Source organism: Schistocerca cancellata, chromosome 8 (assembly GCF_023864275.1).
Source record: "Schistocerca cancellata isolate TAMUIC-IGC-003103 chromosome 8, iqSchCanc2.1, whole genome shotgun sequence".
Lineage (NCBI taxonomy): Eukaryota > Metazoa > Arthropoda > Insecta > Orthoptera > Acrididae > Schistocerca > Schistocerca cancellata.
The window spans coordinates 167017142-167030563 of NC_064633.1; positions in this window are offsets into that span (position 1 = coordinate 167017142).

A 13422-nucleotide genomic window follows, 5' to 3' on the forward strand; every position below is an offset into this window, starting at 1 on the left:
GTCCCTAATGTATCTGGCCTGGAGAGCTTTGTGGACCGTGATGTCATCGCATATAGAACTTACCATGTTACTGAGAACGCTAATAAACACTATGGCTAATCTACCTATATGTCACCCTCACCTTTTACTTTATATACTCGTAATAGACGTAAGCTATCAACTAATGAAACTGTATTTATTTGGATTAAAGGTAAAGGTACTTGTGAATATGTAAAGTTTGTTGGTGATTGTACTTTGTATTTTCATAAATAAAGTGATTCGTAGCGTAGCTGAGAACCTGTATATGTACATCTAGAATCTGTCGGCATAGAGCGAGAACAGCATGTTACGTCAGCTCTCTGAGCGCCTGACCTTTGACCCCGGCTGATAACAACTTCTGCTGCAGACAAGAAGAAGAATACTATAAAGTCTGTGGCAGCACACTCCTTACTGGATGGACCAGCAGTCTTCTGTGGATGCCGACTTAACTTCAGCATTGATATCAACGATTCCTTCACACATGGCAACGGATGGTTAACCGTTGCTATAGTACGAGGTGGATCCGGAGTCCCTAATGTATCTGGCCTGGAGAGCTTTGTGGACCGTGATGTCATCGCATATAGAACTTACCATGTTACTGAGAACGCTAATAAAGACTTCGGCATCCTTACTGGATGGACCAGCAGTCTTCTGTGGATGCCGACTTAACTTCAGCATTGATATCAACGATTCCTTCACACATGGCAACGGATGGTTAACCGTTGCTATAGTACGAGGTGGATCCTGAGTCCCTAATGTATCTGGCCTGGAGAGCTTTGTGGACCGTGATGTCATCGCATATAGAACTTACCATGTTACTGAGAACGCTAATAAAGACTTCGGCATCCTTACTGGATGGACCAGCAGTCTTCTGTGGATGCCGACTTAACTTCAGCATTGATATCAACGATTCCTTCACACATGGCAACGGATGGTTAACCGTTGCTATAGTACGAGGTGGATCCTGAGTCCCTAATGTATCTGGCCTGGAGAGCTTTGTGGACCGTGATGTCATCGCATATAGAACTTACCATGTTACTGAGAACGCTAATAAACACTATGGCTAATCTACCTATATGTCACCCTCACCTTTTACTTTATATACTCGTAATAGACGTAAGCTATCAACTAATGAAACTGTACTTATTTGGATTAAAGGTAAAGGTACTTGTGAATATGTAAAGTTTGTTGGTGATTGTACTTTGTATTTTCATAAATAAAGTGATTCGTAGCGTAGCTGAGAACCTGTATATGTACATCTAGAATCTGTCGGCATAGAGCGAGAACAGCATGTTACGTCAGCTCTCTGAGCGCCTGACCTTTGACCCCGGCTGATAACAACTTCTGCTGCAGACAAGAAGAAGAATACTATAAAGTCTGTGGCAGCACACTCCTTACTGGATGGACCAGCAGTCTTCTGTGGATGCCGACTTAACTTCAGCATTGATATCAACGATTCCTTCACACATGGCAACGGATGGTTAACCGTTGCTATAGTACGAGGTGGATCCGGAGTCCCTAATGTATCTGGCCTGGAGAGCTTTGTGGACCGTGATGTCATCGCATATAGAACTTACCATGTTACTGAGAACGCTAATAAAGACTTCGGCATCCTTACTGGATGGACCAGCAGTCTTCTGTGGATGCCGACTTAACTTCAGCATTGATATCAACGATTCCTTCACACATGGCAACGGATGGTTAACCGTTGCTATAGTACGAGGTGGATCCTGAGTCCCTAATGTATCTGGCCTGGAGAGCTTTGTGGACCGTGATGTCATCGCATATAGAACTTACCATGTTACTGAGAACGCTAATAAACACTATGGCTAATCTACCTATATGTCACCCTCACCTTTTACTTTATATACTCGTAATAGACGTAAGCTATCAACTAATGAAACTGTATTTATTTGGATTAAAGGTAAAGGTACTTGTGAATATGTAAAGTTTGTTGGTGATTGTACTTTGTATTTTCATAAATAAAGTGATATGTAGCGTAGCTGAGAACCTGTATATGTACACCTAGAATCTGTCGGCATAGAGCGAGAACAGCATGTTACGTCAGCTCTCTGAGCGCCTGACCTTTGACCCCCGCTGATAACAACTTCTGCTGCAGACAAGAAGAAGAATACTATAAAGTCTGTGGCAGCACACTCCTTACTTGATTGACCAGCAGTCTTCTGTGGATGCCGACTTCAGCATTGATATCAACGATTCCTTCACACATGGCAACCGATGGTTAACCGCTGCTATAGTACGAGGTGGATCCGGAGACCCTAATGTATCTGGCCTGGAGAGCTTTGTGGACCGTGATGTCATCGCATATAGAACATACCATGTTACTGAGAACGCTAATAAAGACTTTGGCATCCTTACTGGATGGACCAGCAGTCTTCTGTGGATGCCGACTTAACTTCAGCATTGATATCAACGATTCCTTCACACATGGCAACGGATGGTTAACCGTTGCTATAGTACGAGGTGGATCCTGAGTCCCTAATGTATCTGGCCTGGAGAGCTTTGTGGACCGTGATGTCATCGCATATAGAACTTACCATGTTACTGAGAACGCTAATAAAGACTTTGGCAAATCTACCTATATGTCACCCTCACCTTTTACTTTATATACTCGTAATAGACGTAAGCTATCAACTAATGAAACTGTATTTATTTGGATTAAAGGTAAAGGTACTTGTGAATATGTAAAGTTTGTTGGTGATTGTACTTTGTATTTTCATAAATAAAGTGATTCGTAGCGTAGCTGAGAACCTGTATATGTACATCTAGAATCTGTCGGCATAGAGCGAGAACAGCATGTTACGTCAGCTCTCTGAGCGCCTGACCTTTGACCCCGGCTGATAACAACTTCTGCTGCAGACAAGAAGAAGAATACTATAAAGTCTGTGGCAGCACACTCCTTACTGGATGGACCAGCAGTCTTCTGTGGATGCCGACTTAACTTCAGCATTGATATCAACGATTCCTTCACACATAGCAACGGATGGTTAACCGTTGCTATAGTACGAGGTGGATCCGGAGTCCCTAATGTATCTGGCCTGGAGAGCTTTGTGGACCGTGATGTCATCGCATATAGAACTTACCATGTTACTGAGTACGCTAATAAAGACTTTGGCAAATCTACCTATATGTCACCCGCACCTTTTACTTTATATACTCCTAATACGGATGGTTAACCGTTGCTATAGTACGAGGTGGATCCGGAGTCCCTAATGTATCTGGCCTGGAGAGCTTTGTGGACCGTGATGTCATCGCATATAGATCTTACCATGTTACTGAGATCGCTAATAATGACTTTGGCATCCTTACTGGATGGACCAGCAGTCTTCTGTGGATGCCGACTTAACTTCAGCATTGATATCAACGATTCCTTCACACATGGCAACGGATGGTTAACCGTTGCTATAGTACGAGGTGGATCCTGAGTCCCTAATGTATCTGGCCTGGAGAGCTTTGTGGACCGTGATGTCATCGCATATAGAACTTACCATGTTACTGAGTACGCTAATAAAGACTTTGGCAAATCTACCTATATGTCACCCTCACCGTTTACTTTATATACTCCTAATACGGATGGTTAACCGTTGCTATAGTACGAGGTGGATCCTGAGTCCCTAATGTATCTGGCCTGGAGAGCTTTGTGGACCGTGATGTCATCGCATATAGAACTTACCATGTTACTGAGAACGCTAATAAAGACTTTGGCAAATCTACCTATATGTCACCCTCACCTTTTACTTTATATACTCCTAATACGGATGGTTAACCGTTGCTATAGTACGAGGTGGATCCGGAGTCCCTAATGTATCTGGCCTGGAGAGCTTTGTGGACCGTGATGTCATCGCATATAGAACTTACCATGTTACTGAGAACGCTAATAAAGACTTTGGCAAATCTACCTATATGTCACCCTCACCTTTTACTTTATATACTCCTAATACGGATGGTTAACCGTTGCTATAGTACGAGGTGGATCCGGAGTCCCTAATGTATCTGGCCTGGAGAGCTTTGTGGACCGTGATGTCATCGCATATAGAACTTACCATGTTACTGAGTACGCTAATAAAGACTTTGGCAAATCTACCTATATGTCACCCTCACCTTTTACTTTATATACTCCTAATACGGATGGTTAACCGTTGCTATAGTACGAGGTGGATCCGGAGTCCCTAATGTATCTGGCCTGGAGAGCTTTGTGGACCGTGATGTCATCGCATATAGATCTTACCATGTTACTGAGATCGCTAATAATGACTTTGGCATCCTTACTGGATGGACCAGCAGTCTTCTGTGGATGCCGACTTAACTTCAGCATTGATATCAACGATTCCTTCACACATGGCAACGGATGGTTAACCGTTGCTATAGTACGAGGTGGATCCGGAGTCCCTAATGTATCTGGCCTGGAGAGCTTTGTGGACCGTGATGTCATCGCATATAGAACTTACCATGTTACTGAGAACGCTAATAAAGACTTTGGCAAATCTACCTATATGTCACCCTCACCTTTTACTTTATATACTCCTAATACGGATGGTTAACCGTTGCTATAGTACGAGGTGGATCCGGAGTCCCTAATGTATCTGGCCTGGAGAGCTTTGTGGACCGTGATGTCATCGCATATAGAACTTACCATGTTACTGAGTACGCTAATAAAGACTTTGGCAAATCTACCTATATGTCACCCTCACCTTTTACTTTATATACTCCTAATACGGATGGTTAACCGTTGCTATAGTACGAGGTGGATCCGGAGTCCCTAATGTATCTGGCCTGGAGAGCTTTGTGGACCGTGATGTCATCGCATATAGATCTTACCATGTTACTGAGATCGCTAATAATGACTTTGGCATCCTTACTGGATGGACCAGCAGTCTTCTGTGGATGCCGACTTAACTTCAGCATTGATATCAACGATTCCTTCACACATGGCAACGGATGGTTAACCGTTGCTGTAGTACGAGGTGGATCCTGAGTCCCTAATGTATCTGGCCTGGAGAGCTTTGTGGACCGTGATGTCATCGCATATAGAACTTACCATGTTACTGAGAACGCTAATAAAGACTTTGGCAAATCTACCTATATGTCACCCTCACCTTTTACTTTATATACTCCTAATACGGATGGTTAACCGTTGCTATAGTACGAGGTGGATCCGGAGTCCCTAATGTATCTGGCCTGGAGAGCTTTGTGGACCGTGATGTCATCGCATATAGAACTTACCATGTTACTGAGTACGCTAATAAAGACTTTGGCAAATCTACCTATATGTCACCCTCACCTTTTACTTTATATACTCCTAATACGGATGGTTAACCGTTGCTATAGTACGAGGTGGATCCGGAGTCCCTAATGTATCTGGCCTGGAGAGCTTTGTGGACCGTGATGTCATCGCATATAGATCTTACCATGTTACTGAGATCGCTAATAATGACTTTGGCATCCTTACTGGATGGACCAGCAGTCTTCTGTGGATGCCGACTTAACTTCAGCATTGATATCAACGATTCCTTCACACATGGCAACGGATGGTTAACCGTTGCTATAGTACGAGGTGGATCCTGAGTCCATAATGTATCTGGCCTGGAGAGCTTTGTGGACCGTGATGTCATCGCATATAGAACTTACCATGTTACTGAGTACGCTAATAAAGACTTTGGCAAATCTACCTATATGTCACCCTCACCGTTTACTTTATATACTCCTAATACGGATGGTTAACCGTTGCTATAGTACGAGGTGGATCCTGAGTCCCTAATGTATCTGGCCTAAAGAGCTTTGTGGACCGTGATGTCATCGCATATAGAACTTACCATGTTACTGAGAACGCTAATAATGACTTTGGCAAATCTACCTATATGTCACCCTCACCTTTTACTTGATATACTCCTAATACGGATGGTTAACCGTTGCTATAGTACGAGGTGGATCCGGAGTCCCTAATGTATCTGGCCTGGAGAGCTTTGTGGACCGTGATGTCATCGCATATAGAACTTACCATGTTACTGAGAACGCTAATAAAGACTTTGGCAAATCTACCTATATGTCACCCTCACCTTTTACTTTATATACTCCTAATACGGATGGTTAACCGTTGCTATAGTACGAAGTGGATCCGGAGTCCCTAATGTATCTGGCCTGGAGAGCTTTGTGGACCGTGATGTCATCGCATATAGAACTTACCTTGTTACTGAGAACGCTAATAAAGACTTTGGCATCCTTACTGGATGGACCAGCAGTCTTCTGTGGATGCCGACTTAACTTCAGCATTGATATCAACGATTCCTTCACACATGGCAACGGATGGTTAACCGTTGCTATAGTACGAGGTGGATCCTGAGTCCCTAATGTATCTGGCCTGGAGAGCTTTGTGGACCGTGATGTCATCGCAAATAGAACTTACCATGTTACTGAGAACGCTAATAAAGACTTTGGCAAATCTACCTATATGTCCCCTCACCTTTTACTTTATATACTCGTAATAGACATAAGCTATCAACTAATGAAACTGTATTTATTTGGATTAAAGGTAAAGGTACTTGTGAATATGTAAAGTTTGTTGGTGATTGTACTTTGTATTTTCATAAATAAAGTGATTCGTAGCGTAGCTGAGAACCTGTATATGTACATCTAGAATCTGTCGGCATAGAGCGAGAACAGCATGTTACGTCAGCTCTCTGAGCGCCTGACCTTTGACCCCGGCTGATAACAACTTCTGCTGCAGACAAGAAGAAGAATACTATAAAGTCTGTGGCAGCACACTCCTTACTGGATGGACCAGCAGTCTTCTGTGGATGCCGACTTAACTTCAGCATTGATATCAACGATTCCTTCACACATGGCAACGGATGGTTAACCGTTGCTATAGTACGAGGTGGATCCGGAGTCCCTAATGTATCTGGCCTGGAGAGCTTTGTGGACCGTGATGTCATCGCATATAGAACTTACCATGTTACTGAGAACGCTAATAAAGACTTCGGCATCCTTACTGGATGGACCAGCAGTCTTCTGTGGATGCCGACTTAACTTCAGCATTGATATCAACGATTCCTTCACACATGGCAACGGATGGTTAACCGTTGCTATAGTACGAGGTGGATCCTGAGTCCCTAATGTATCTGGCCTGGAGAGCTTTGTGGACCGTGATGTCATCGCATATAGAACTTACCATGTTACTGAGAACGCTAATAAAGATTTTGGCAAATCTACCTATATGTCACCCTCACCTTTTACTTTATATACTCGTAATAGACGTAAGCTATCAACTAATGAAACTGTATTTATTTGGATTAAAGGTAAAGGTACTTGTGAATATGTAAAGTTTGTTGGTGATTGTACTTTGTATTTTCATAAATAAAGTGATTCGTAACGTAGCTGAGAACCTGTATATGTACATCTAGAATCTGTCGGCATAGAGCGAGAACAGCATGTTACGTCAGCTCTCTGAGCGCCTGACCTTTGACCCCGGCTGATAACAACTTCTGCTGCAGACAAGAAGAAGAATACTATAAAGTCTGTGGCAGCACACTCCTTACTGGATGGACCAGCAGTCTTCTGTGGATGCCGACTTAACTTCAGCATTGATATCAACGATTCCTTCACACATGGCAACGGATGGTTAACCGTTGCTATAGTACGAGGTGGATCCGGAGTCCCTAATGTATCTGGCCTGGAGAGCTTTGTGGACCGTGATGTCATCGCATATAGAACTTACCATGTTACTGAGAACGCTAATAAAGACTTCGGCATCCTTACTGGATGGACCAGCAGTCTTCTGTGGATGCCGACTTAACTTCAGCATTGATATCAACGATTCCTTCACACATGGCAACGGATGGTTAACCGTTGCTATAGTACGAGGTGGATCCTGAGTCCCTAATGTATCTGGCCTGGAGAGCTTTGTGGACCGTGATGTCATCGCATATAGAACTTACCATGTTACTGAGAACGCTAATAAAGACTTTGGCAAATCTACCTATATGTCACCCTCACCTTTTACATTATATACTCGTAATAGACGTAAGCTATCAACTAATGAAACTGTATTTATTTGGATTAAAGGTAAAGGTACTTGTGAATATGTAAAGTTTGTTGGTGATTGTACTTTGTATTTTCATAAATAAAGTGATATGTAGCGTAGCTGAGAACCTGTATATGTACATCTAGAATCTGTCGGCATAGAGCGAGAACAGCATGTTACGTCAGCTCTCTGAGCGCCTGACCTTTGACCCCGGCTGATAACAACTTCTGCTGCAGACAAGAAGAAGAATACTATAAAGTCTGTGGCAGCACACTCCTTACTTGATTGACCAGCAGTCTTCTGTGGATGCCGACTTCAGCATTGATATCAACGATTCCTTCACACATGGCAACGGATGGTTAACCGCTGCTATAGTACGAGGTGGATCCGGATTCCCTAATGTATCTGGCCTGGAGAGCTTTGTGGACCGTGATGTCATCGCATATAGAACTTACCATGTTACTGAGAACGCTAATAAGACTTTGGCATCCTTACTGGATGGACCAGCAGTCTTCTGTGGATGCCGACTTAACTTCAGCATTGATATCAACGATTCCTTCACACATGGCAACGGATGGTTAACCGTTGCTATAGTACGAGGTGGATCCTGAGTCCCTAATGTATCTGGCCTGGAGAGCTTTGTGGACCGTGATGTCATCGCATATAGAACTTACCATGTTACTGAGAACGCTAATAAAGACTTTGGCAAATCTACCTATATGTCACCCTCACCTTTTACTTTATATACTCGTAATAGACGTAAGCTATCAACTAATGAAACTGTATTTATTTGGATTAAAGGTAAAGGTACTTGTGAATATGTAAAGTTTGTTGGTGATTGTACTTTGTATTTTCATAAATAAAGTGATATGTAGCGTAGCTGAGAACCTGTATATGTACATCTAGAATCTGTCGGCATAGAGCGAGAACAGCATGTTACGTCAGCTCTCTGAGCGCCTGACCTTTGACCCCGGCTGATAACAACTTCTGCTGCAGACAAGAAGAAGAATACTATAAAGTCTGTGGCAGCACACTCCTTACTGGATGGACCAGCAGTCTTCTGTGGATGCCGACTTCAGCATTGATATCAACGATTCCTTCACACATGGCAACGGATGGTTAACCGTTGCTATAGTACGAGGTGGATCCGGAGTCCCTAATGTATCTGGCCTGGAGAGCTTTGTGGACTGTGATGTCATCGCATATAGAACTTACCATGTTACTGAGAACGCTAATAAAGACTTTGGCAAATCTACCTATATGTCACCCTCACCTTTTACTTTATATACAGTTCGTTCAAGACAAAAAATATATAAAACAATTGAAGACTTCGAAATGACAACTTCTGCTGCAGACAAGAAGAAGAATACTATAAAGTCTGTGGCAGCACACCTATGGTACACCACTGAAAAAAGGGTGGCAAGTTCCTTCGCGTACTCTGTGTAAAATTGAACTGGTACCCCATCAGGTCCAGCGGCCTTTCCTCTTTTGAGCGATTTTAATTGTTTTTCCATCCCTCTATCTGTTTCGATATGTCCCATTTTATCATATGTGCAACAATCTAAAGAAGGAACTACAGTGCAGTCTTCCTCTGTGAAACAGCTTAGGAAAAATACATTTAGTATTTCGGCTTTAAGCCTGTCACTCTCGGCCGGCTGGCGTGGCCAAGCGGTTCTAGGCACTACAGTCTGGAACCGCGCGACCACTACGGTCGCAGGTTCGAATCCTGCCTCGGGAATGGATGTGTGTGATGTCCTTAGGTTAGTTAGGTTTAAGTAATTCTAGGTTCCAGAGAACCGATGACCTGAGAAGTTAAGTCCCATAGTGCTCAGAGCTATTTGAAACATCTGTCATCCTCTGTTTCAGTACCATTTTGTTTTGTTCCACCTACCACTCTCACATAAGACCAAAATTTCATAGGATTTTTTGCCAAGTCAGTACATAGAACTTCACATTCGAATTCATTGAACGCATCTCGCATAGCCCTCCTCACACTACATTTCGCTTAGTGTACATTTTGTTTATCTGCAAGGCTTTGGCTATGTTCATGTCTGCTGTGAAGTTCCCTTTGCTTCCGTAGCAGTTTTGTAACTCGGTAGTTGTACCACGATGGCTCCTTTCCATTTCATACGATCTTGCTTGGCACATACTCATCTAATGCATATTGTACGATGGTTTTGAACTTTGTCCACTGATCCTCAACACTATGTGTACTTGAGATAAAACTTTTGTGTTGAGCCGTTCAGTACTCTGAAATATTCTTTTTGTCAGCTTCGCTAAACAGAGTTTCCACAACCTGTCTAACCCTGGAGCTCCCAATCACTAATAAACCCTCCCCACGTGTGCCTGCTCGGAACTTGTGGAAGGATTGGCCACATGTCCACTCATAGGCAGAGCAGGCGACGGCAGACTGCCAGCCTCCACGTTGACCCTCCACCTCGAGCGAAGCGAACGCCGTTTGAACCCGCCACTGCCCTTGGGGAGAGGGTGGCCCAACCGCGCCCTTTACCCGCGAAGGTGTCGCGACAGCAGGGACCGTGGATGAAGTATGTAACACCTGGGGTGTACAATGCGACGCACCAGACTCACCACTGCCGCTACACTCCTAGGCAGCAGCCTGAAGACGGCTGACCGCGGCCATCAGCACGTTCAGCTGATCGCGAATAGTGGGCAATTCCTCCTGCGTCCGTACACAGCAGTCACACATCCTATCCATCCTAAGAAATCAACAGTTTACTGTAGAGAGTTAAGTAATCAACTTTTAACTAGACTCCTAATTCACTAAAGGTCGCTGATAGGTGACTAAATTGTGGTTCCAGAAAGAGATTTTCACTCTGCAGCGGAGTGTGCGCAGATATGAAACTTCCTGGCCGATTACGGCTTTGTGCTGGACCGAGACTCGAACTCGGGAACTCTGCCCTTCGCAGATAAGTGCTCCACCATCTGGGCTACCCGAACACTACTCACGCCCCGTCCTCAGAGTTTTACTTTCGCCAGTACCTTTGAAACGTCCCCTTAGAGCAATTTTTACAAGACTGTGCTTAAACTGACACACAATATTTTTTAGCGCAACGCAATCTGACTTTCAATAATCCCTACAAAAGAATGGCCCTGACTAACATTAACCTATACGTTTCACAAATCACTTACCTCACCAAAAATCTTCGTTACTCGAAGTACTGCAATACAGCGAGCGCCGCTACTGCCAGCTAAATAAAGGATTCAAACTACAGAAGGCACTAACTACTGATAGGCATAGTTAGCAATGGAAAGATGATAATAGAGAACAAATAATGTATTTACCTTAACAGTCATAATATATATAGTAGTTCATAATATCCAGTATTACAAATTATCAAAACTCCGCCATCTCTCTCCCCACATCCACCACTGCTGGCGGCTCACCTCCAACTGCGCAACGCTGCGCGCTGTTCACATCCAGCTGCCGCTGCCCAACACTACAATGTCAGGCAACAATGCAAACTAGCTACAGACTGCACACAGCACAGCCAGTGATTTTCATACAGAGCGCTACGTAACGTTGCCAATAAGAAAACATAAACAGCCTACTTACATAGCCCCCATGCTCCCCACAAAAAATTTTACAAATTGTTTTGGGCAGTGGCCAATAATGATTTGATAAAATTTTTCATAATTACAATAACAAAGATATCCAATGCACACACTTATTTATACAATGTTGGTCAAAATCTAAAATTTTTTCACAGTCCATAAAGACAGTCCAGATTGTTGATCACAGTAAAATTTCAGTGTTTTTTTTTTTTTTTTTCAAAATCTGAGCAGTAAAAGACAATGCACACGGAAGTAGTGGATTTCCATACAGTCTTGAAGATGTAGTGTTGTCCTTCCAACTGAAAGACAGTGCTGACTCTTGACATGCTGACAGGTAATGGGCCACAACAGAGCAAACCCACAGCAGAGTCATTAGACGTTTTGAAGAAGATTGGTAGGTAGGTCATTACAGAGCAGATCCACTGTAGTCCTGGTAGAGAATATGCTATTGGTGGACCACTAGAGGCGCAGACCCACTGTAGTCCTGGTAGAGATTATTCTATTGGTGGGCCACCAGAAGTGTAGACCCACTGCAGTCCTTGTAGAAATAATGGTATTGGTGAGTCATCAAAGGTGTAGACCCACTGTAGTCCTAGTAGAGATGGCCAGCAGCCATCTGTTTGACTGTGCAGGTGCACAATCACCATTGAAGAGTCTTGCGGATAATATAGCAAGTCCATAACCACCACTTGTGCACTCACAAAGTTTTTTGGAATTGTCCTTAGAACCAGCAATGCTGTTATCCAGTCCCTTGCTGAATTACTAACACACGTGCAAACACTAACAGTCCCTACTTCTCACATATTGTCCATATACTATGACCAACAGAAATTTGTGCAGTGAAATGAATGCTTACAAGTTACTTAATTTGATGAACTGGTGTCAATTACAATTTTATAACATGAGAATACAATTACAAAGGTACAAAATACATCATGAAAGAACATAACAATACAGATAACATTTGTAGTACAAGCTTTACAAAAGAATCGAAATAACATATACATCAGTGTTACTGGAATTATGACATGAGTACATACATAAAAGGTCAGAATAACTTGCAAAACATCAACTTCACACGTGAGCATTAAAACAAAACAGAATAAATAATGTCTAAGCATATTTACACAGAAAATTACATATTATTAATGCCAATTATATTTGAGGATAACAGTATTCCTCATCATAGTGAATGTAGCTTAGTATTAGAAGAAGAAAAATTCTATGAAACTACACAGAGACAGGAAGAAAACAAATACAGAAGGGTACACAAACACATAGTGGGATAACACAAAAGGAAAGGACAGGGTTTGTTTTCATTGTAACATTTGGTACTGCAGTCCAACCCAAAAATTCATTCCATAGATCGTTCCTCTTATTTCGACATTTGCACATTTGGTACTGCAGTCCAACCCAAAAATTCATTCCATAGATCGTTCCTCTTATTTCGACATTTGCTCCAGCCAAAAAATTCTATCCAAGCATGCTTTCTGTATTCTGTTCACACATTTCTTACCTCATTATTTATTTACCATTATCTTACCTCAACACTTATTTCCAAGAAAATCCTACCTAAACCTGTTGTCCCTAAACCCTACTTTTTTTGTTCATATCCTCTTCCAAAATTCTTTTTTTGGCCACACCATTTTCTTATAGCTTCTCAATGCATTTCTTCCAATTCATCATAGTTAGTTTCTTATATAGTCTACCCCCTCTTAAGCTAACTTAAATCTACTGAGCTCAGATGCTAAACTAAGGGACGAGGCAATGCAGCAGCACAAAACAATTAA